This window comes from Carassius gibelio, chromosome A15 (assembly GCF_023724105.1).
Source record: "Carassius gibelio isolate Cgi1373 ecotype wild population from Czech Republic chromosome A15, carGib1.2-hapl.c, whole genome shotgun sequence".
Lineage (NCBI taxonomy): Eukaryota > Metazoa > Chordata > Actinopteri > Cypriniformes > Cyprinidae > Carassius > Carassius gibelio.
Genome location: NC_068385.1, coordinates 15,716,467 through 15,741,290, shown reverse-complemented (window position 1 = coordinate 15,741,290; position 24,824 = coordinate 15,716,467). Strand labels below are relative to the sequence as shown.

General features: G+C 34.5%; 1 pseudogene; it reads right to left on the bottom strand.

Annotated features, from left to right (window-relative positions):
* The window catches only part of LOC128028856 (S-adenosyl-L-methionine-dependent tRNA 4-demethylwyosine synthase TYW1-like), a 197,370-nt pseudogene that overhangs the window by 152,665 nt on the left and 19,881 nt on the right, over nt 1–24,824 (bottom strand).

The following is a 24,824-nucleotide window of genomic DNA, read 5'->3' as shown; positions in this document are numbered from 1 at the left end:
ATTCTAAACAGCTTGAATAAAACCTGTTAATATTTATTATAGACCACTGTAACTGTGTAAAATCTAACAAGCAAATTTATTATGAAAATGAAAGTGTGTACACCAGATAAATTGGACGATAAAGAAATTGCTAATAATAGTATAATAGAGCATGTTTTAGGTTTTTAGGCGTTTAGATGCCGAAATGGACAAATCAAATGTAAAATAAAATGTAATTGATTTAATTAAATATAGATTAATTCTTGTTAGAGCAAAATAATAAATAAATAAATAAATAAATACGTACACACATTAAAAAGCAGCCAAGATGAATGAGTTTCCTTTTTTATATGTAGATTAAAATTGAAGACAGAAGCAGCTGGTATATGCGGTCACTTAATATTCAAATCCAGTAGATCTACTTCAGATTTATTTCTCAACAGTTTATGTCCACGTGGCTGTTTTCGTTTATATTTGCCAAGCTATTATGTATTTTGAAATAATCTTGTCCGTGATGTGTTCGTTCGTACGACGAAAGGCAGAATCCTGCAGCTCGAGAGATATATGTTATTCTGCCAGTCGCGCTTTCAAATAGTCTTGCACACTTAAACGGGTCACAAACACCTGCATTTAGCTCTTGTGTTATAATGGGTGTATTGTGTGCATTTATGGCAATATTTTATTTGAAAAAGCTCTTAAACAAGAATAAATTCATTTGTTTTCAACTCTGTACGCGCTGATCGGAGGCGGTGATTTCAGATAGACAGCTGCAAATATTTCATTTTCACACAAACAGTTCAAAAACATCTGAATTTAGCTCCTGGTGTGTTCTAATTGGTGAATTGTGTGATATCGCTTTAATATTTTAATTTTAAAAGCTATAAAACAAGAATAAACTCGTTTTTTTCTGAGCTCATCATTCCACACGCTCCTGCTCAGAGCGGTGATTCATCTCTCGTGTTTCTCACATATCACTGACCACACATCAATTATTAATGAGCCCTGACCCGGTAATAATCATATATGTTGGTTTAGCTTGTCAGTGTGAATTAAATCTAAGTATTTATTTGTATTTTAACCGATTTAAAAATGAAACTAAAAGAGAGTCTCCTCCCTTTCAGTCGAATTTCCCTTTCAGGAATTGCACCTGTAGGGGCGCATTTTCTCTCAGACAATGTAAGTCTCAGCACATAATACTCAAACAGAGGGACAGAGTGAGATGAGATGTCTGACAGTTTTTTAATTTTCTGTTACCCATACAGTGTTGTAAAGTCGTGAAACTATCCATATTTACTCAGAATGACTTTTTTTCTGTATGAAAAAAGGTTTTGAAGTGTTTGGAATTTAAAAATGCAGGACAATTAATAATTCCCTTTTTACTGTCATTTAAAAAAATCACGACGTCAAAACCGTTCAAGCTATCCAAAATCCTTTGGCAATTTAAGTTCCTCAATGTTTTGGCATCATGTAGACAAAGTTTGGTGTGTATAGTGTTACTCTCCGCTGAGCAGTATGCATTTATTCACAGCTAAATGTAAAAAAAATCCACATTCAAATCAAAATAGCCGACTTCCTGTTGGTCGTAGCTGATGACTGTGAATTAGAAAGTTGTCCGTCTTGATAAGAACAATTTATGTACCGAGTTTGGTGTCTGTAGCTAAAACTAACCCCCCCACTTTTGACAAAAGGTGGCGCTATAGAGTGCCTCTTCCACGCCCTCTTATGAACTTTTGCCAGTGTCTAGCTGTCACTAATACTGATATGTGTTCTGAGTTTGATGAAATTCTAAGCCTGTTATATGCCTCAAAATCACCTGAGAAGTATTCCAGTTTGACATGTTGCCACGGCAACAATATTTTTAGATATCAATATACCCCCAGCAGATTCATTTCGGCTGTGTTTTAACATTATTCTGATGAAGTTTGAAGCAAATCGAGTAAAATTAATATGCTGAATTCAAAGCATTTTGAAAATGACACACTTCCTGCTGCCAGTTGGTGGCGCTATAACTTTGACTCCTAATAGTCACATATATGCGATCGACATCATACAACGATTAATCTGATGAAGTTTGATTAAAATCAGGAAATGTATGTGGATGGTATTAGACACTTCCTGTTTCTCATTTCTCGCCATAATTTCAACGCCTCGCCACGAGCAAGCCGTTCGAGATATCAAAAATCCCCTGGCAATTTTTCATCCCCAATGTCTTGAGATCATGTTGACCGAGTTTGGTGGCAATCGGGTAAAAATCCTATGACAAGTATATCAAATTCCAGAGCATGCGCTTTTTACATAACTCTAAATAGCTGACTTCCTGTTGGGCGGAGCCCAATGACATGCAATACGAAAATTGTTCGGCACAATGAGATCTATATGTGTACTGAGTTTCATATGAATATGTGCAAGTATGTGTGAGCTATACATCAACATTTCTGACTGTGTTCCAGGGGGCGCTGTAGAGCCCCTGTGGCACGCCCGGGTCACAGCCTCTGCAGGCTCCTAAAGGGCAAAGATTCCAAAGTGTGTGCAAATTTTCAAGAGTTTTTGAGTATGTTAGGGACCTCAAAAGCCCCCACAACTTTGACGAAAAATATGAATACTAAGCCTTAAATAGCCAACTTCCTGTTGGGCGGAGCCTATGACATGCAGTACGAAAGTTGTTTGGTTTAATGAGATCTACATGTGTACCGAGTTTCATGTGTCTACGTGCAAGTATGTATGATATATGGCCCTCAGTATTCCAGGGGGCGCTGTAGAGCCCCTGTGCCACGCCCGTGTATCAGTCTCTGCCCGGCCCTAATGGCCGCAGGTTTCAATCTGTGTGCCAATTTTCAAGAGTTTTCGAGCATGTTAAGGACCCCAAAAGCCCCCGAAACCTTGAAGAAAAATAATAATAATAATAAATATAGCTGCAAGCAGCGATGGCGGGCTCAAGCCGTCAGTGCAACGCCACCCCGGTGGCATCGGGAAAACTGTGCCCAGCGGGCATAAGCATTTACAGTTACCCTCTGGCAATCAAATTTTAAGGGATATGGCAGTTAAAGGGTTAATCCGACCCATCTGAACTTTGAAATCACATATACAGAACAATATATATAACTTTAGTAACACTTTATTTTAATATATATAAAAAATGTATAAGTCGTAGCTGAAGCCTAAATGAACACATTACAATTGTTTATGACTGCAAGTCTTTTTCCTCAAATGCTATTGAGCTTCAAATTTGCGTTTGAGCCCATTTGAAAAAGTAGCATAATTTACATATGACTTACAGTTTGTTTTAATAAATATCAAACATTCAATTTAATTGTGCATTATAGCTGTCACCTAGATGAACAATTACAGTTGTTTTTATGACTGTAAGTCATTCTCTTCAAATGCTACTGACGTTAGAAAAATGTATAACAATATCACATGTAACTTTAGAGACGGTCCCTAAATTTGAGACTCTCGAATGTCCAATGTCAAGCCAACTTTATGCCTGTTTTTGTTTTGTTTTTTACTTTCTTTTTCTTTTTTCTGTGCCGGATTGCTGATGTCCTTTACCCGGGCATAGATGTCCATCCATCAATTACGAACATTCATCCGCAAATGTCCGAGCGGTCGCGAGCGTGGATGGGAGAATGGCGCGTTTTTTTTTTTTTTTTTTTTTATGAGCAACTGGAATGGTGACCCCTCTGGGAGTTGGTGCCCTATTAAGACTGCGTACTCTGCATATAGGAAGTGGCGGTACTATCTGGAATATATATTCCTCAAACCGTCGTACAAGAGGTGATGCTAGTACTTCAAGAATCTCTCAAAACCTATCTGTTCATAAAGCCTATATATAAAGTCTTAATGTAGTATTCCACAATATGTTGTGCTATTCTAATTTTATTGTGTTTTTTATTGACATTGTTATTTGCCGTTATTTTTTCTTTTAATATTGTTACTGTTGTTACTTGCTATATGGTGACCTATAGTGGTTTGAAAGGCGCCTCAAATAAAATGCATTATTATTATTATTATTATTATTATTATTATTATTATTATTATTATTATTAGCTGTACACTTGATAACAAAATTTAATATAAACTTTTGCAATTTTATATATATATATATATATATATATATATATATATATATATATATATATATATATATATATATATATATATATATATATATATAGTGTAAAGTTTTCTTTTATTGCATCTTGAAATAAATGTTTCTGAGTTCTGTGTTTGGTTTTTTTTTTTTTTTTTTTTTAATTTATTATTTTTTTTTTTTTTAGGAAGATTACAGCCTTTAATCTCCTCAAAATAAATGTGCATATAAACCATGAACAATTTAATTATAGCTGTATTTATAAAATGCTTACTAATGACTATTAATTTTAGGAGAAGGCTATATAAAGCAGCAACTGTTGATGTTGAGGCCTAAGATATTTGCAGTAATGATGAAAAAACAACAACAACAACACAAAATTACTTATTTTTTTTCTGCTGGTGATTAAAGAGATGTTAACTCTAAGATGTTTCTCTCTCTCTCTCTCTCTCTCTCTCAATAATTTATTAGTGTTTTGTAATGATTTTATTGACCTATAATTCTGGTGATTAAAGAGATGATTCAGTCTCCCTCCCTATCTCTGTCTCTCTCTCTCTCTCTCTGACACATAGCCCATCCCCTCTCCCACACATTCACACAAACTCAGCACACACACTTAACACACAAACACACACACACACACACACACACACACACACACACACACACATTACCCACAGTGACAGAGGGACAGTGACATCAGATGTATGATAGTTTTTTAATTTTCTATCATCCATATAGTGTTGTATAGTCATGAAACTATGCATATTTTCATCAGCATGACTTGTCTTCTATGTGTAAATTTTTTTGAAGTGTTTAGAAGCTGCACTTAAAAAAATAAAAGACATTTACTGGTTCCTTTTTTACTGTTATTTCAAAAAATCACCATGACAAAACCATTCAAGCTATCCAAAATTCATTCGCAACTTTTCTGTAAGATAAATTCTTTAAACAGTGGTAAAAGAGGATGTGGTGCTGAACCTTCAAGAGTCACTCAAAACGTATCTGTCCATAAAGCCTATTAAGAATTATTCTTAATACACAGTATTTCACAATACTTCAGCATGTTATTCTAATTAAGTGAGGGTCATTTTATCAGTAAAATACATATTATTTTTCTTTGAAAGATTTCTATAAATAATTTAAATCATTCTCGTTTCTACAATAATTAATTGAAAGTGATCCTATAGCGCCATCTGGTGGCCATTATTGGTACTAAGAATTGCAAGCTTGATTTATATGTTATGATAGTTTTAATTTTATGCTGGCTCTTGAAAATGATAAAGCTATTAAACTTACTGTGCTTCCTTAAAATGATGACTTCTACGTATATAAAAAATTATGAAGAGTTGGAATTAAAAATTTGAAAGATATAGTAAAATAACTATTGTATTTTTTTATGTTACTTTAATAAATCTCTATGGCCACACCATTTAAGGTATCCTAAACCCATTCGCAATTTAACATCTTCAGTATATGGCTTCATGTTAAAAAAATTTGGTGTGAACTACTTGTGTTTTCTTGGAGGAGAATGAATTCATTTACAGGCTGATTTTATCATAAATCCACAATAACATTTCTGAGTTCTGTATCAATCTGTGTTTTTGTTCGTTTATTTTTATTTTTTTTATTTTTCATAGGAAGATAACTGACCCTTTACTCTCCTTTTTAATAAATGTGCTTATAAACCAAGAATAAGCTATTTATAGCTGTATTTATAAACTGCTTACTACTGACTATTAATATTGGGACAAGGCTTTATAAAGCATGAACTGACTATTTACTAATGAGTGCAGTTATTATAAAGTGTTATCAATGCATTTGCTAATGTTAACAAATTAGACATTATTTTACAGTGTTATCAAATCCCTTAAATGATTTGTAAGTGTTTTGTAATGATTTTATTGACCTACAAGCATTTGTGAAAGAAAGTTCTGCTTGCATTACAGCTTAGTCTTGATCTGTGAGCTGAACAGATTTACTGTTACATCCATGAGATTATGTAAATTCAAATAAATATCATGTCACAGGATGTCAGAGGTCAGTATCAAATTAGTTTGAAATTATTGTTTGCAGCACAAATAAGGTTTTTTAGGATTTTTAAAAATCCCTAAAACTGTCAGAAAAGGATAAGGCCTAAGATTTCTATGTGAGTGGCTAAATTTATTTGTTTTTATAACTATAATGCATGAACTATAAAATTATACAAAATGTATAAAAAAGTACAACAGTTATTCTTTTCCAATGTTTTTTATTTATTTAAACTTTTTTTTTTTTTTTTTTGGATTTACATTTTAAAAAATTAGCCTACGGCAATCATTCTAAACAGCTTGAATAAAACCTGTAAATATTTATTATAGACCACTGTAACTGTGTATAATCTAAGAAACAAGTTTATTATGAAAATAAAAGCGTGTACACCAGATAAATTGGACGATAAAGAAATTGCTAACAATAGTATAATAGAGCATGTTTTAGGTTTTTAGGCGTTTAGATGCAGAAATGGACAAATCAAATGTAAAATAAAATGTAATTGATTTAATTAAATATAGATTAAGTCTTGTTAGAGCAAAATAATAAATAAATACGTACACATATTAAAAAAGCAGCCAAGATGAATGAGTTTAATTTTTTATATAGATTAAAATTGAAGACAGAAGCAGCTGGTATATGCGGTCACTTAATATTAAAATCCAGTAGATCCACTTCAGATTTATTTCTCAACAGTTTATGTTCACGTGGCTGTTTTCGTTTATATTAGCCAAGCTATTATGTATTTTGAAATAATCTTGTCCGTGATGTGTTCGTTCTTACGACGAAAGGCGGAATCCTGCAGCTCAAGAGATATGTTATTCTGCCAGTCGCGTTTGCACACTTAAACGGGTCACAAACACCTGCATTTAGCTCTTGTGTTATAATGGGTGTATTGTGTGCATTTATGGCAATATTTTATTTGAAAAAGCTCTTAAACAAGAATAAATTCGTTTGTTTTGAACTTGTGACACTGTAAGCGCTGATCGGAGGCGGTGATTTCAGATAGAAAGCTGCGAATATTTCATTTTCACACAAACAGTTCAAAAACATCTGAATTTAGCTCTTGGTGTGCTCTAATTGGTGAATTGTGTGATATCGCTTTAATATTTTATTTGTTAAAGCTATAAAACAAAAATAAACTCGTTTTTCTGAGCTCGTCATTCCACACGCTCCTGCTCAGAGCGTGATTCATCTCTCGTGTTTCTCACGTATCACTGACCACACATCAATTATTAATGAGCCCTGACCCGGTAATAATCATATATGTTGGTTTAGCTTGTCAGTGTGAATTAAATCCAAGTATTATTTTGTATTTTAACCGATTTAAAAATGAAACTAAAAGAGAGTCTCCTCCCTTTCAGTCGAATTTCCCTTTAAGGAATTGAACCTGTAGGGGCGCATTTTTTCTCAGACAATGTAAGTCTCAGGACATAATACTCAAACAGAGGGACAGAGTGAGATGAGATGTCTGACAGTTTTTTTAATTTTCTGTTATCCATACAGTGTTGTAAAGTCGTGAAACTATCCATATTTACTCAGAATGACTTTTTTTTTTGTATGAAAAAAGGTTTTGAAGTGTTTGGAATTTAAAAATGCAGGACAATTAATAATTCCATTTTTACTGTCATTTAAAAAAATCACCACGACAAAACCGTTCAAGCTATCCAAAATCCATTGGCAATTTAAGTTGTTTAAAATGTTTTGGCATCATGTAGACAAAGTTTGGTGTGTATAGTGTTACTCTCCTCTGAGCAGTATGCATTAATTCACAGCTAAATGTAAAAAAAAATCCACATTCAAATCAAAATAGCTGACTTCCTGTTGATCGTAGCTGATGACTGTGAATTAGAAAGTTGTCCGTCTTGATAAGAACAATTTTTGTACCGAGTTTGGTGTCTGTAGCTAAAACTAACCCCCCCACTTTTGACAAAAGGTGGCGCTATAGAGTACCTCTTCCACGCCCTCTTATGAACTTTTGCCAGTGTCTAGTTATCATAAATACTGATATGTGTTCTGAATTTCATGAAATTCTAAGTATGTTATATGCCTTAAAATCACCTGAGAAGTATTCAAGTTTGACATGTTGCCACGGCAACAATATTTTTAGATATCAATATCCCCCCAGCAGATTTATATCGGCTGTGTTTTAACATTATTCTGATGAAGTTTGAAGCAAATCGAGTAAAAATAAGATGCTGAATACAAAGCATTTTGAAAATGACACACTTCCTGCTGCCAGTTGGTGGCGCTATAACTTTGACTCCTAATAGTCACATATATGCGATCGACATCATACAATGAATAATCTGATGAAGTTTGATTAAAATCAGGAAATGTATGTGGATGGTATTAGACACTTCCTGTTTCTCATTTCTCGCCATAATTTCAACGCCTCGCCACGAGCAAACCGTTTGAGATATCAAAAATCCCCTGGCAATTTTTCATCCCCATTGTCTTGAGATCATGTTGACCGAGTTTGGCGGCAATCAAGTAAAAAACCTATGACAAGTATTTCAAATTCCAGAGCATATGCTTTTTACATAACTCTAAATAGCTGACTTCCTGTTGGGCGGAGCCTATAACATGCAATACGCAAGTTGTTCGGCACGATGAGATCTAAATGTGTACTGAGTTTCATATTAATACGTGCAAGTATGTGTGAGCTATACATCAACATTTATGACTGTGTTCCAGGGGGCGCTGTAGAGCCCCTGTGCCACGCCCAGGTCCCAGCTTCTGCAGGCTCCTTAAGGCCACAGATTCCAAAGTGTGCGCAAACTTTCAAGAGTTTTTGAGTATGTTAAGGACCCCAAAAGCCCCCACAACTTTGACGACAAATATGAATAATAAACCCCAAATAGCCAACTTCCTGTTGGGCGGAGCCTATGATATGCAATGCGAAAGTTGTTTGTATTGATGAGTTCTATACGTGTACCGAGTTTCGTATGTCTACGTACAAGTATGTATGATATATGGCCCTCCATATTCCAGGGGGCGCTGTAGAGCCCCTGTGCCACGCCCGTGTATCAGTCTCTGCCCGGCCCTAATGGCCGCAGGTTCCAATGTGTGTGCCAATTTTCAAGACTTTTTAAGCATGTTAAGGGCCCCAAAAGCCCCCGAAACCTTGAAGAAAAATAATAATAATAAATAATAATAATAATAATAATAATAATAACAAATAATCCTAAGGAAAACAATAGGGCTCTCGCCCTCCAGGCTTGAGCCCTAAATATAGCTGCAAGCAGCGATGGCGGGCTCAAGCCACCAGTGCCATCGCCACCCCGGTGGCATCAGGTAAACTGTGCCCAGCGGGCACATGCATTCACAATATCCCTCTGGCAGTGAGGTTTTAAAGGATATGGCAGTTAAAGGGTTAATCCGAATCATCTAGACTTTAAAATCACATTCACAGAACAATATATATATATATAACTTTAGTAACACTTTACAATAAGATTCCATTCATAAACATTATGTTAACATGAACAATGTTTATATAGCATTCATTCACGTCAGTTAATATTCCAAACTTAAACATTAAAACATTGTTTTATTGTGATTTTTTTCCAAGCATTTTTTACCAATTCCAAACCATATCAATCTTAATAACTACCATTATTTTTTATTTAATCATTTATGAGTGCTATACAATAGTCCAGGAAAGCTGGAAGAGAAAAACAGGTCAAGAAGAACTGACAAAAAGAATTGCAAAATAATTAGGAAATAATGTGAAGATTAATTTTTAGTCAATTCTGCAAGACAGACTTTCAGGAAAGGAGGTGGAATAAAAATGAGCTCTTAAATCTTAATCCTGGATTCTGGAAGATATACTCCTCAAACCATCGAACAAGAGGAGGTGGTGCTGGTCCTTCACGAGTCACTCTAATCTGTTCATAAAGCCTATATATAAAGCCTTAATATATAGTATTTCACAATACTTCATGGTATTCTAATTAAATCATTTTTTGGGATCTTAAGTCTCTCAGAGCCGGACACCGAGTAATTCTGGAGACTCCAGGAAAGTGGCAGTTCTGTAAAATGTTGGCGCTGGAGACTAAATGCTCCCTGATAGTTTCACACCTAATTCACTTAACACACACACAAACACACACACACACACACACACACTACCCACAGTGACAGTGGGACTGAGTGACATTAGATGTATGATAGTTTTTTTATTTTCTATCATCCATATAGTGTTGTATAGTCATGAAACTATTGTCATGAGACCAGTCATTCTGAGGAAATATGCCTCAGAATGACTTGTCTTTTATGTGTACATTTTTTTTAAGTGTTTAGAAGCTGCACTTTAAAAAAAATAAAAAGACATTTACTGGTTCCTTTTTTACTATTATTTCAAAAAATCACCACGACAAAACCATTCAAGCTATCCAAAATTCATTCACACCTGTTCTGTAAGATTAGTTCTTTAAACAGTGGTAAAAGAGGATGTGGTGCTGATCCTTCAAGAGTCACTCAAAACGTATCTGTCCATAAAGCCTATAAAGAATTATTCTTAATATACAGTTCACAATACTTCAGCTTGTTATTCTAATTAAGTGAGGGTCATTTTTATCAGTAAAATTCCTAAAATACATATATCATTTTATTTGAAAGATTTCTATAAATTATTTAAATCATACTCGTTTCTACAATAATTATTTAAAAGTAATCCTATAGCTCCCTCTGGTGACCATTATTGGTACTAAGAATTGCAAGCTTGATTTATAAGTTATGATAGTTTTAATTTTAGGCTGGCTCTTGAAAATGAAAAAGCTATGAAACTTACTGTGCTTCCTTCAAATGAGGACTTCTACTTATATAAAAAATTATGAAGAGTTAGAATGAAAAATTTTAAAGATATAGTAAAATAACTATTGTATTTTTTTATGTTACATTAATAAATCTCTATGGCAACACCATTTAAGCTATCCTAAACCCATTCACAATTTAACATCTCAGTATATTGGCATCATGTTGAAAAAGGAGTATGGAGTAGTATGAGGAGGAGTATGAATTCATTTACAGGCTGATTTTATCATAAATCCACAATAAAATTTATTTTTCTGTTCTGTATCAATCTGTGTTGTTGTTTGTTTATTTTTATCTTTTATTTTTCATAGGAAGATAACTGATCCTTTACTCTCCTTTTTAATAAATGTGCTTATAAACCAAAAACAAGCTATTTATAGCTGTATTTATAAACTGCTTACTACTGACTATTAATATTGGGACAAGGCTTTATAAAGCATGAACTGACTATTTACTTTTTGAGTTTGAAATTATTATTTGCAGCACAAATTAGGGTTTTTTAGGATTTTTAAAAATCCCTAAAACTGTCAGAAAAGGATAAGGCCTAAGATTTCTATGTGAGTGGCTACATTTATTTGTTTTATAACTATAATGCATAAACTATGAAATTATACAAAATGTATAAAAAAGTACAACAGTCATTGTTTTCCAATGTTTTTTTTTTTTGTTTTTTTGTTTTTTTTTTTGGATTTACATTAAAAAAAATTAGCCTACTGCAATCATTCTAAACAGCTTGAATAAAACCTGTTAATATTTATTATAGACCACTGTAACTGTGTATAATCTAACAAACAAGTTTATTATGAAAATAAAAGTGTGTACACCAGATAAATTGGACGATAAAGAAATTGCTAACAATAGTATAATAGAGCATGTTTTAGGTTTTTAGGCGTTTAGATGCAGATATGGACAAATCAAATGTAAAATAAAATGTAATTGATTTAATTAAATATAGATTAATTCTTGTTAGAGCAAAATAATAAATAAATAAATAAATACGTACACACATTAAAAAAGCAGCCAAGATGAATGAATTTCATTTTTTATATAGATTAAAATTGAAGACAGAAGCAGCTGGTATATGCGGTCACTTAATATTAAAATCCAGTAGATCCACTTCAGATATATTTCTCAACAGTTTATGTTCACGTGGCTGTTTTCGTTTATAGTCGCCAAGCTATTATGTGTTTTGAAATAATCTTGTCCGTGATGTGTTCGTTCGTACGACGAAAGCCAGAATCCTGCAGCTCGAGAGATATGTTATTCTGCCAGTCTCGCTTTCAAATAGTCTTGCGCACTTAAACGGGTCACAAACACCTGCATTTACCTCTTGATGTGTTACAATGGGTTTATTGTGTGCATTTGTGGTAATGTTTTATTTAAAAAAGCTCTTAAACAAGAATAAATTCGTTTGTTTTGAGCTTGACAATGTAAGCGCTGATCGAGGCGTGATTTCAGATAGGCAGCCACAAATATTTCATTTTCACACAAACAGTTCAAAAACATCTGAATTTAGCTCTTGGTGTGTTCTAATTGGTTGATTGTGTGATATCGCTGTAATAATTTATTTTTAAAAGCTATAAAACAGGAATAAATTAGTTTTTTCTGAGCTCTTTACTCCAGACTCTCGTGATCACAGCGGTGATTCATCTCTCCTATTTCTCACGTATCTCTGGCCAGAAATAATTTATCCATGAGCCCTGAACCGGTAATAATCAGATATGTTGGTTTAGCTTGTCAGTGTGAATTAAATCTAAGTATTTATTTGTATTTTTAACCGATTTAAAAGTGAAAGTAAAAGTCCGGTAATTGCACCTGTAGGGGCGCAATTTCTCTCAGACAATGGAAGTCTGAAGCACACATACTCAAACAGAGGGACAAAGTGAGATGAGATGTCTGAGAGTTTTTTAATTTTCTGTTATCCATACAGTGTTGTAAAGTCTTGAAACTATGCATATTTCCTCAGAATGACTTTTTCATCTGTATGAAAAAATTCTTTGACGTGTTTGGAAGCTGCATTTTAAAAATACAATAATGATTCCCTTTGTAAGGTAATTTCAAAAAATCACCACGGCAAAACCATTCAAGCTATCCAAAATCCATTCACAATTTAAGTTCCTATCAGAAATACTGATGTGTGTTCAGAGTTTTGTGAAATTCTAAGTATGGTATTTGCCTCAAAATCACCTGAGAAGTATTCCAGTTTGACATGTTGCCACGCCAACAATTTTTTAGATATCAATATCCCCCTTGCAGATTTATATCGGCTGTGTTTTAACATTATTCTGATGAAGTTTGAAGCAAATCGAGTAATAATAAGATGCTGAATTCAAATCATTTTGAAAATGACACACTTCCTTCTGCCAGTTGGTGGCGCTATAACTTTGACTCCTAATAGTCACATATATGCGATCGACATCATACAACGAATAATCTGATGAAGTTTGATTAAAATCAGGAACTGTATGTGGATGGTATTAGACACTTCCTGTTTCTCATTTCTCGCCATAATTTCAACGCCTCGCCATGAGCAAACCGTTCGAGATATCAAAAATCCCCTGGCAATTTTTCATCCCCAGTGTCTTGAGATCATGTTGACCGAGTTTGGCGGCAATCGAGAAAAAAACCTATGACAAGTATTTCAAATTCCAGAGCATGCGCTTTTTACATAACTCTAAATAGCTGACTTCCTGTTGGGTGGAGCCTATGACATGCAATATGAAAGTTGTTCGGCACGATGAGATCTATATGTGTACTGAGTTTCATATGAATATGTGCAAGTATGTGTGAGCTATACATCAACATTTATGACTGTGTTCCAGGGGGCGCCATAGAGCCCCTGTGCCACGCCCGGGTCCCAGCCTCTGCAGGCTCCTAAAGGCCACAGATTCCAAAGTGTGCGCAAATTTTCAAGAGTTTTTGAGTATGTTAAGGACCCCCAAAGCCCCCACAACTTTGACGAAAAATTTGAATACTAAACCCTAAATAGCCAACTTCCTGTTGGGCGGAGCCTATGATATGCAATACAAAAGTTGTTTGGATTGATGAGATTTATATGTGTACCGAGTTTCATACGTCTACGAGCAAGAATGTATGATATATGGCCCTCAATATTCCAGGGGGCGCTGTAGAGCCCCTGTGCCACGCCCGTGTATCAGTCTCTGCCCGGCCCTAATGGCCGCAGGTTCCAATCTGTGTGCCAATTTTCAAGACTTTTTAAGCACGTTAAGGGCCCCAAAAGCCCCCGAGACGTTGGAAAAAAAAAAAATAATAATAATAATAATAATAATAAAAAATAATCCTAAGGAAAACAATAGGCCTCTCGCCCTTTGGGCTTGAGCCCTAATAATAACAAATAATCCTAAGGAAAACAATAGGGCTCTCGCCCTCCAGGCTTGAGCCCTAAATATAGCTGCAAGCAGCGATGGCGGGCTCAAGCCACCAATGCCATCGCCACCCCGGTGGCATCAGGTAAACTGTGCCCAGCGGGCACATGCATTCACAATATCCCTCTGGCAGTGAGGTTTTAAAGGATACGCCAGATAAAGGGTTAATCCGAATCATCTAGACTTTAAAATCACATTCACAGAACAATATATATTTAACTTTAGTAACACTTTACAATAAGATTTCATTTGTAAACATTATGTTAATATGAACAATATTTATATAACATTCATTCATGTCAGTTCATATTCCAAAATTAAACATTAAAACATTGTTTTATTGTGATTTTTTTTCCAAGCACATTTGACCAATTCCAAACCATATCAATCTTAATAACTACCATTATTTTTCATTTAATCATTTATGAGTGCTATACAATAGTCCAGGAAAGCTGGAAGAGAAAAACTCCTTATATTCATGTGTGCAGAATTATTAGGCATGTTTTCTTTTACAGATGAAATGCACTAAAAAAAGAGTTTTAACTCAAACTGTAAAGTCGAAAATTATGAAATACCCATGATAAATATCAAACACACATGCAATACAGAAATGGATAAGTTAAGACTTGACCATTGTACAAAAAATACTGACTGGGTCATGAGGTCAGAAAAGAAGAAGAAAAAAACAGGTCAAGAAGAACTGACAAAAAGAATTGCAAAATAATTAGGAATTAATGTGAAGATTAATTTTTAGTCAATTCTGCAAGACAGACTTTCAGGAAAGGAGGTGGAATAAAAATGAGCTCCTAAATCTTAATCCCGGATTCTGGAAGATATACTCCTCAAACCATCGAACAAGAGGAGGTGGTGCTGGTCCTTCACGAGTCACTCTAATCTGTTCATAAAGCCTATATATAAAGCCTTAATATATAGTATTTCACAATACTTCATGGTATTCTAATTAAATCATTTTTTGGGATCTTAAGTCTCTCAGAGCCGGACACCGAGTAATTCTGGAGACTCCAGGAAAGTGGCAGTTCTGTAAAATGTTGGCGCTGGAGACTAAATGCTCCCTGATAGTTTCACACCTAATTCACTTAACACACACACACACACACACTACCCACAGTGACAGTGGGACTGAGTGACATTAGATGTATGATAGTTTTTTTATTTTCTATCATCCATATAGTGTTGTATAGTCATGAAACTATTGTCATGAGACCAGTCATTCTGAGGAAATATGCCTCAGAATGACTTGTCTTTTATGTGTACATTTTTTTTAAGTGTTTAGAAGCTGCACTTTAAAATAAATAAAAAGACATTTACTGGTTCCTTTTTTACTATTATTTCAAAAAATCACCACGACAAAACCATTCAAGCTATCCAAAATTCATTCACACCTGTTCTGTAAGATTAGTTCTTTAAACAGTGGTAAAAGAGGATGTGGTGCTGATCCTTCAAGAGTCACTCAAAACGTATCTGTCCATAAAGCCTATAAAGAATTATTCTTAATATACAGTTCACAATACTTCAGCTTGTTATTCTAATTAAGTGAGGGTCATTTTTATCAGTAAAATTCCTAAAATACATATTATTTTATTTGAAAGATTTCTATAAATTATTTAAATCATACTCGTTTCTACAATAATTATTTAAAAGTAATCCTATAGCTCCCTCTGGTGACCATTATTGGTACTAAGAATTGCAAGCTTGATTTATAAGTTATGATAGTTTTAATTTTAGGCTGGCTCTTGAAAATGAAAAAGCTATGAAACTTACTGTGCTTCCTTCAAATGAGGACTTCTACTTATATAAAAAATTATGAAGAGTTAGAATGAAAAATTTTAAAGATATAGTAAAATAACTATTGTATTTTTTTATGTTACATTAATAAATCTCTATGGCAACACCATTTAAGCTATCCTAAACCCATTCACAATTTAACATCTCAGTATATTGGCATCATGTTGAAAAAGGAGTATGGAGTAGTATGAGGAGGAGTATGAATTCATTTACAGGCTGATTTTATCATAAATCCACAATAAAATTTATTTTTCTGTTCTGTATCAATCTGTGTTGTTGTTTGTTTATTTTTATCTTTTATTTTTCATAGGAAGATAACTGATCCTTTACTCTCCTTTTTAATAAATGTGCTTATAAACCAAAAACAAGCTATTTATAGCTGTATTTATAAACTGCTTACTACTGACTATTAATATTGGGACAAGGCTTTATAAAGCATGAACTGACTATTTACTTTTTGAGTTTGAAATTATTATTTGCAGCACAAATTAGGGTTTTTTAGGATTTTTAAAAATCCCTAAAACTGTCAGAAAAGGATAAGGCCTAAGATTTCTATGTGAGTGGCTACATTTATTTGTTTTATAACTATAATGCATAAACTATGAAATTATACAAAATGTGTAAAAAAGTACAACAGTCATTGTTTTCCAATGTTTTTTTTTTTTTTTTTTTTTTTTTTTTTTTTTGGATTTACATTAAAAAAAATTAGCCTACTGCAATCATTCTAAACAGCTTGAATAAAACCTGTTAATATTTATTATAGACCACTGTAACTGTGTATAATCTAACAAACAAGTTTATTATGAAAATAAAAGTGTGTACACCAGATAAATTGGACGATAAAGAAATTGCTAACAATAGTATAATAGAGCATGTTTTAGGTTTTTAGGCGTTTAGATGCAGATATGGACAAATCAAATGTAAAATAAAATGTAATTGATTTAATTAAATATAGATTAATTCTTGTTAGAGCAAAATAATAAATAAATAAATAAATACGTACACACATTAAAAAAGCAGCCAAGATGAATGAATTTCATTTTTTATATAGATTAAAATTGAAGACAGAAGCAGCTGGTATATGCGGTCACTTAATATTAAAATCCAGTAGATCCACTTCAGATATATTTCCCAACAGTTTATGTTCACGTGGCTGTTTTCGTTTATAGTCGCCAAGCTATTATGTATTTTGAAATAATCTTGTCCGTGATGTGTTCGTTCGTACGACGAAAGCCAGAATCCTGCAGCTCGAGAGATATGTTATTCTGCCAGTCGCGCTTTCAAATAGTCTTGCACACTTAAACGGGTCACAAACACCTGCATTTACCTCTTGATGTGTTACAATGGGTTTATTGTGTGCATTTGTGGTAATGTTTTATTTAAAAAAGCTCTTAAACAAGAATAAATTCGTTTGTTTTGAGCTCGACACTGTAAGCGCTGATCGGAGGCGTGATTTCAGATAGGCAGCCACAAATATTTCATTTTCACACAAACAGTTCAAAAACATCTGAATTTAGCTCTTGGTGTGTTCTAATTGGTTGATTGTGTGATATCGCTGTAATAATTTATTTTTAAAAGCTATAAAACAGGAATAAATTAGTTTTTTCTGAGCTCTTTACTCCAGACTCTCGTGATCACAGCGGTGATTCATCTCTCCTATTTCTCACGTATCTCTGGCCAGAAATAATTTATCCATGAGCCCTGAACCGGTAATAATCAGATATGTTGGTTTAGCTTGTCAGTGTGAATTAAATCTAAGTATTTATTTGTATTTTTAACCGATTTAAAAGTGAAAGTAAAAGTCCGGTAATTGCACCTGTAGGGGCGCAATTTCTCTCAGACAATGGAAGTCTGAAGCACACATACTCAAACAGAGGGACAGAGTGAGATGAGATGTCTGAGAGTTTTTTAATTTTCTGTTATCCATACAGTGTTGTAAAGTCTTGAAACTATGCATATTTCCTCAGAATGACTTTTTCATCTGTATGAAAAAATTCTTTGACGTGTTTGGAAGCTGCATTTTAAAAATACAATAATGATTCCCTTTGTAAGGTAATTTCAAAAAATCACCACGGCAAAACCATTCAAGCTATCCAAAATCCATTCACAATTTAAGTTCCTATCAGAAATACTGATGTGTGTTCAGAGTTTTGTGAAATTCTAAGTATGGTATTTGCCTCAAAATCACCTGAGAAGTATTCCAGTTTGACATGTTGCCACGGCAACAATTTTTTAGATATCAATATCCCCCTTGCAGATTTATATCGGCTGTGTTTTAACATTATTCTGATGAAGTTTGAAGCAAATCGAGTAATAATAAGATGCTGAATTCAAATCATTTTGAAAATGACACACTTCCTTCTGCCAGTTGGTGGCGCTATAACTTTGACTCCTAATAGTCACATATATGCGATCGACATCATACAACGAATAATCTGACGAAGTTTGATTAAAATCAGGAACTGTATGTGGATGGTATTAGACACTTCCTGTTTCTCATTTCTCGCCATAATTTCAACGCCTCGCCACGAGCAAACCGTTCGAGATATCAAAAATCCCCTGGCAATTTTTCATCCCCAGTGTCTTGAGATCATGTTGACCGAGTTTGGCGGCAATCGAGAAAAAAACCTATGACAAGTATTTCAAATTCCAGAGCATGCGCTTTTTACATAACTCTAAATAGCTGACTTCCTGTTGGGTGGAGCCTATGACATGCAATACGAAAGTTGTTCGGCACGATGAGATCTATATGTGTACTGAGTTTCATATGAATATGTGCAAGTATGTGTGAGCTATACATCAACATTTCTGACTGTGTTCCAGGGGGCGCCGTAGAGCCCCTGTGCCACGCCCGGGTCCCAGCCTCTGCAGGCTCCTAAAGGCCACAGATTCCAAAGTGTGCGCAAATTTTCAAGAGTTTTTGAGTATGTTAAGGACCCCCAAAGCCCCCACAACTTTGACGAAAAATTTGAATACTAAACCCTAAATAGCCAACTTCCTGTTGGGCGGAGCCTATGATATGCAATACAAAAGTTGTTTGGATTGATGAGATTTATATGTGTACCGAGTTTCATACGTCTACGAGCAAGAATGTATGATATATGGCCCTCCATATTCCAGGGGGCGCTGTAGAGCCCCTGTGCCACGCCCGTGTATCAGTCTCTGCCCGGCCCTAATGGCCGCAGGTTCCAATCTGTGTGCCAATTTTCAAGACTTTTTAAGCACGTTAAGGGCCCCAAAAGCCCCCGAGACGTTGGAAAAAAAAAATAATAATAATAATAATAATAATAATAATAATAATAATAAAAAATAATCCTAAGGAAAACAATAGGCCTCTCGCCCTTTGGGCTTGAGCCCTAAATATAGCTGCAAGCAGCGATGTCGGGCTCAAGCCATCAGTGCAACGCCACCCCGGTGGCATCGGGAAAACTGTGCCCAGCGGGCATAAGCATTTACAGTAACCCTCTGACAATCAAGTTTTAAGGAATGCGGCAGTTAAAGGGCTAATCCGACCAATCTAGACTTTGAAATCACATACACAGAACAATTTATATAACTTTAGTAACACATTATTTTTATATTTAAAAAAAATGTATAAGGTGTGCATTATAGCTGACACCTATATGAACACATTACAATTGTTTTGTGACTGCAAGTCTTTCTTCTCAAATGCTATTGAGCTTCAAATTTGCATTTGAGCCCATGTGAAAAAGTAGCAAATTTACATATGACTTACAGTTTGTTGTAATAAATATCAAACATTCAAATTAATTGTGCATTATAGCTGTCACCTAGATGAACAATTACAGTTGTTTTTGTAAGTAATTCTCTTCAAATGCTACTGACGTTAGAAAAGTGTATAACAATATCACATGTAACTTTAGAGACCGTCCCTAAATTTGAGACTCTTGAATGTCCACTGTCAAGACAGCTTCATGCCTTTTTTTTTTTTTTTTTTTTTAGTTTTCTTTTCTCTGTGTCGGATTGCTGATGTCCTATACCCAGGCATAGATGTCCATCCATCAATTACGAACATTCAGCCGCAAACATGAGGTGTGAGCGGTCGCGAGCGCGGATGGGAGAATGGCGCATGTTTTTTTTTTTTTTTTTTTTTTTTTAAAGCAACTGGGATGGTGCCCCCTCTGGGAGTTGGTGCCCTACGAAGACTGCATACTCTGCATATAGGGAGTGGTGGTACTATCTGGAAGATATATTCCTCAAACCATCGTACAAGAGGAGGTGATGCTAATCCTTCAAGAATCGCTCAAAAGCTATTTAAGTGTACAGTTTCATTTTATTGCATCTTGAAATAAATATTTCTGAATTCTTAATCAAACTGGGTTGGGTTTATTTATTTATTTTATGAGACAACTGAGACTTTAATCTCCTTTGTAATATATGTGCTTTTAATTAAACCAAGAAAAATTTATTTATAGATGTATTACTGCTTAATAATGACTATTATTAAGGGAAAAGGATTTATAATCATGAACTATTTACTAATGCTTAGCTAATGAGTGCAGTTATTATAAAGTGTTACCAATGCTTTTACTAATGTTAACAAATTAGACATTATTTTACAGTGTTACCAAATCCTTAAATAATTTATTAGTGTTTTGTAATGATTTTAATTACCTATAAGCATTTGTGAAATAGTTTTGCTTGCATTGCAGCTTTATCTGTCAGTTGAAGAGTTTTACTGTTACATCCATGAGATTAATAAATGTCATGTCACAGAATGTCATAGGTCAGTATCAAATGAGTTTGAAATTATTATTTGCAGCACAAATAAGGATTATTAGGATGTTTTTAAATCCCTAAAACTGTCAGAAAAGGATAAGGCCTAAGAGATTTCTTAACCTGTAATGAAAGGAAAAAAACGCCACCATTAGCAACAACAAAAACAATAACAATTTAAAATACAGATTTTTTTTCCTGATTATTAAAGGGATGATTAGGTCTCTCTCTCTCTCTCTCTCTCTCTCTCTGCCAGACAGCCCCTCCCTACAGTCCACATACACTGTCAATCACCAAAAATTCACAGTCACCAACCCCCTCACACTCCCCCTCCCTCTCCCCCTCCCTTTCCTCACACAGACAGAGTGGCCAGAGTGAGATCATGTCAGTTGAGAAGTCTGACAGTTTTCACATTTTCTTTTATCCATACAGTGTTGTAAAGTCGTGAAACTATGCATATTTCCTCAGAATGATTTGATCTCTGTATGAACAAATGCTTTGAAGTGTTTGGAAGCTGCAATTTAAACATACAAGACAATTAATGTTTCCCTTTTTACTGTCATTTCAAAAAATCACCACGACAAAACAGTTCAAGCTAACCAAAATCTGTTCGCAATTTAAGTTCCTCAATGTTTTTTCTTCATGTAGAAAAAGTTTGGTGTGTATAGTGTACTTCCCCTGTGAGGAGCATTCATTAATTCACAAAATAATCTTCCCAAAAATCCATATTCAAATCAAAATAGTGGACTTCCTGTTGGTTGTAGCTTATGACTGTGAATTAGAAAGTTGTCCGTCTTGATAAGAACAATTTATGTACCAAGTTTGGTGTCTGTAGCTAAAACTAAATAAAATGCATTATTATTATTACTATTATTAGCTGTACACTTGATAAAAAATGTTCAATATAAACTTATGCAATTGTGTGTGTGTGTGTATATATATATATATATATATATATATATATATATATATATATATATATATTTTAGGGGTGTAACGGTTCACAAAATTCACGGTTCGGTTCGATACGATACACTGATGTCACGGTTCGGTTCGGTTCGGTTCGATACGTTTTAGATACAGCAAAATGTAAAAACATCTCAACTTTTCAGAATGCCGCAAGCGCACCGCGGGTCATGTGACAAGAACTAACCAATCAGCTTCATCCTTTCCCGTAACAACGTTGAGAGCTCAGCCAAGATGAAGGATCAGCTGATCATAGTTGTATATGGATTGCAATTTTGAAATAAATTTAGTAGCAGAGCTACTGCAAGCGATTTTTAGAGCTGCAAATCCATTTATCCTTCGCTGAAATTTCCGCGTCTCATGGAGAGAGCACGTCATTGTTGCTTAGCAAAGACAGACGCCTCATGAGCGCTTCTGCCCAAGCGCTTTGGAAAGGAGGAGAAAGACGCGCTTAGCGTTTTCCATGCGTTTTTAGGCACGATATGTGAACGGCCCCTAAGGCGCTCGCTCACTCAGCACGCGCTGAAGGCTCGTTGCAAAATGTCGAATGCCTTTAACAGACCAGAAATATAAGATCCTAAAATAACCAACAGGTCTGGTGTTTGGGTTGGATTCCCTGTAAGCTATAGTTTCTAAATGCTGCAGGGATAGTTTGCTGCGTGCATGTTTCTCCTTTTTTTCGTCTTTTCCCAGATAGTACTGACGCATATATCCCAGATATTCCCGCTGGTGTTTTTTTTTTTTTTTTTTTTTATTCCCGCTGGTGTACCCTGTCATGTTGCAGATGCGACATACCGTTGTTTTTTTTATCCACCACTCTCTTGCCATCACCATTATAGCTTAAAGGGAATCCAAAGTGCACCCAAACACCAGACCTGTTGGTTACTGGAGGATCTTCTTTTTCTAGTCTGTTAAACGCATTGGCCATTTTGCAACGAGCCTTCAGCGCGTACTGAGTGAGCGAGCGCCTGCTGAGTAGCCTAACATAAACATATAAGATGGTGTTTTTTTCTTCTTCGGGAGTGTCAGGGGCGTTGCCTGTTACGTTGTTTGGGTTATTGGGCTACCTTGTTGAACGCATATCATTATATTTCTCTCTCTCTCTTTTTTTTTTTTTTTCAAATATAATTAATTACTCCAACGAACCGTTCGGTATACATAATGCGTACCGCGTACCGAACCGAAAGCGTCGTACCGAACGGTTCAATACGAATACGCGTATCGTTACACCCCTAATATATATATATATATATATATATATATATATATATATATAAAAATTCAAGTGTACAGTTTTCTTTTATTGCATCTTGAAATAAATATTTATGAGTTCTGTGTTTGTTTATTTTATTTATTTTATTTTTTATTTTACATTTTTTTAGGAAGATTACAGCCTTTAATCTCCTCAAAATAAATGTGCATATAAACCATGAACAATTAAATTATAGCTGTATTTATAAAATGCTTACTAAAATATTAATTTTGGGAGAAGGCTATATAAAGCATGAACTGACTATTTACTAATGCTTAGCTAAGAATTGCAGCTATTATGAAGTGTTACCAATGCATTTACTAATGTTAACAATTGAGACATTATTTTAAAGTGTTACCAAATCCTTAAATAATTTAAAAGTGTTTTGTTATGATTTCATTAACCTATAAGCATTTGTGAAATAGTTCTGCTTGCATTACAGCTTAGTCTTCATCTGTGAGCTGAACAGTTTTACTGTTACATCCTTGAGATTATGTAAATTCAAATAAATGTCATGTCACAGGGTGTCAGAGGTCAGTATCAAATGAGTTTGAAATTATTATTTGCAGCACAAATAAGGTTTTTTAGGATTTTTTTTAATCCCTGAAACTGTCAGAAAAGGATAAGGCCTAAGATATTTCTTAAGCTGTAATGAAAACAGCACAATTAGCAACAACAACAAAAAAATAACAATTTAAAAAACAGTTTTTTTTTTCTGGTGATTAAAGAGATGTTTAAGTCTCTCTCTCTCTCTCTCTCTCTCTCTCTCTCTGTCTGTCTGCCACTCAGCTCACACCCCTCCCCCACTCACACTCACACACACACACAGTCAGCACTCATACATTCCTCAAACAGAGTGACAGAGTGAGATCAGATGTCTGACAGTTTTTTAATTTTCTTTTAATCATACAGCGCTGTAAAGTCATGAAACTATGCATATTTCCTCAGAATCACTGGTTTTCTAAATGAAAAATGTTTTTTAAAGGTTTGGAAGCTGCAATTTAAAAATAGAAGACGATTAATGTTTCACTTTTTACTGTCATTTCAAAAAATCACCACGACAAAACCGTTCAAGCTAACCAAAATCTGTTCGCAATTTAAGTTCCTCGATGTTTTTTCTTAATGTAGACAAAGTTTTGTGTGTATAGTGTACTTCCCCTGTGAGGAGTATTCATTAATTTTACAACTGTAAAATCTCAAAAATACACATTCAAATCAAAATAGCCGATTTCCTGTTGATCGTAGCTTATGACTGTGAATTAGAAAGTTGTCCGTCTTGATAAGAACAATTTATGTACCAAGTTTGGTGTCTGTAGCTAAAACTAACCCCCCCACTTTTGACAAAAGGTGGCGCTATAGAGTGCCTCTTCCACGCCCTTTTCAAAGCTTTTGCCATGGTTTAGCTATCTTTAATACTGATATCTGTTTCGAGTTTCATGTAAATCTGAGCTTGTTGTCTGCCTAAAAATCATCAGAACAGAACATTCAAGTTTGACACGTTGCCATGGCAACACTATATTAGATATCAATATCCCCACAACAGATTTTCTTCGGCCGTGTTTTGTCATTATTCTGATGAAGTTTGAAGCAAATCGAGTAAAAATAAGATGCTGAATTCAAAGAGTTTTGAAAATGATTCACTTCCTGCTGCCAGTTGGTGGCGCTATAACTTTGACTCCTAATAGTCACATATATACGATCGGTATCATACAACGAACAAACAAATTAAGTTTGATCAAATTCAGGAAATGTATGTGGA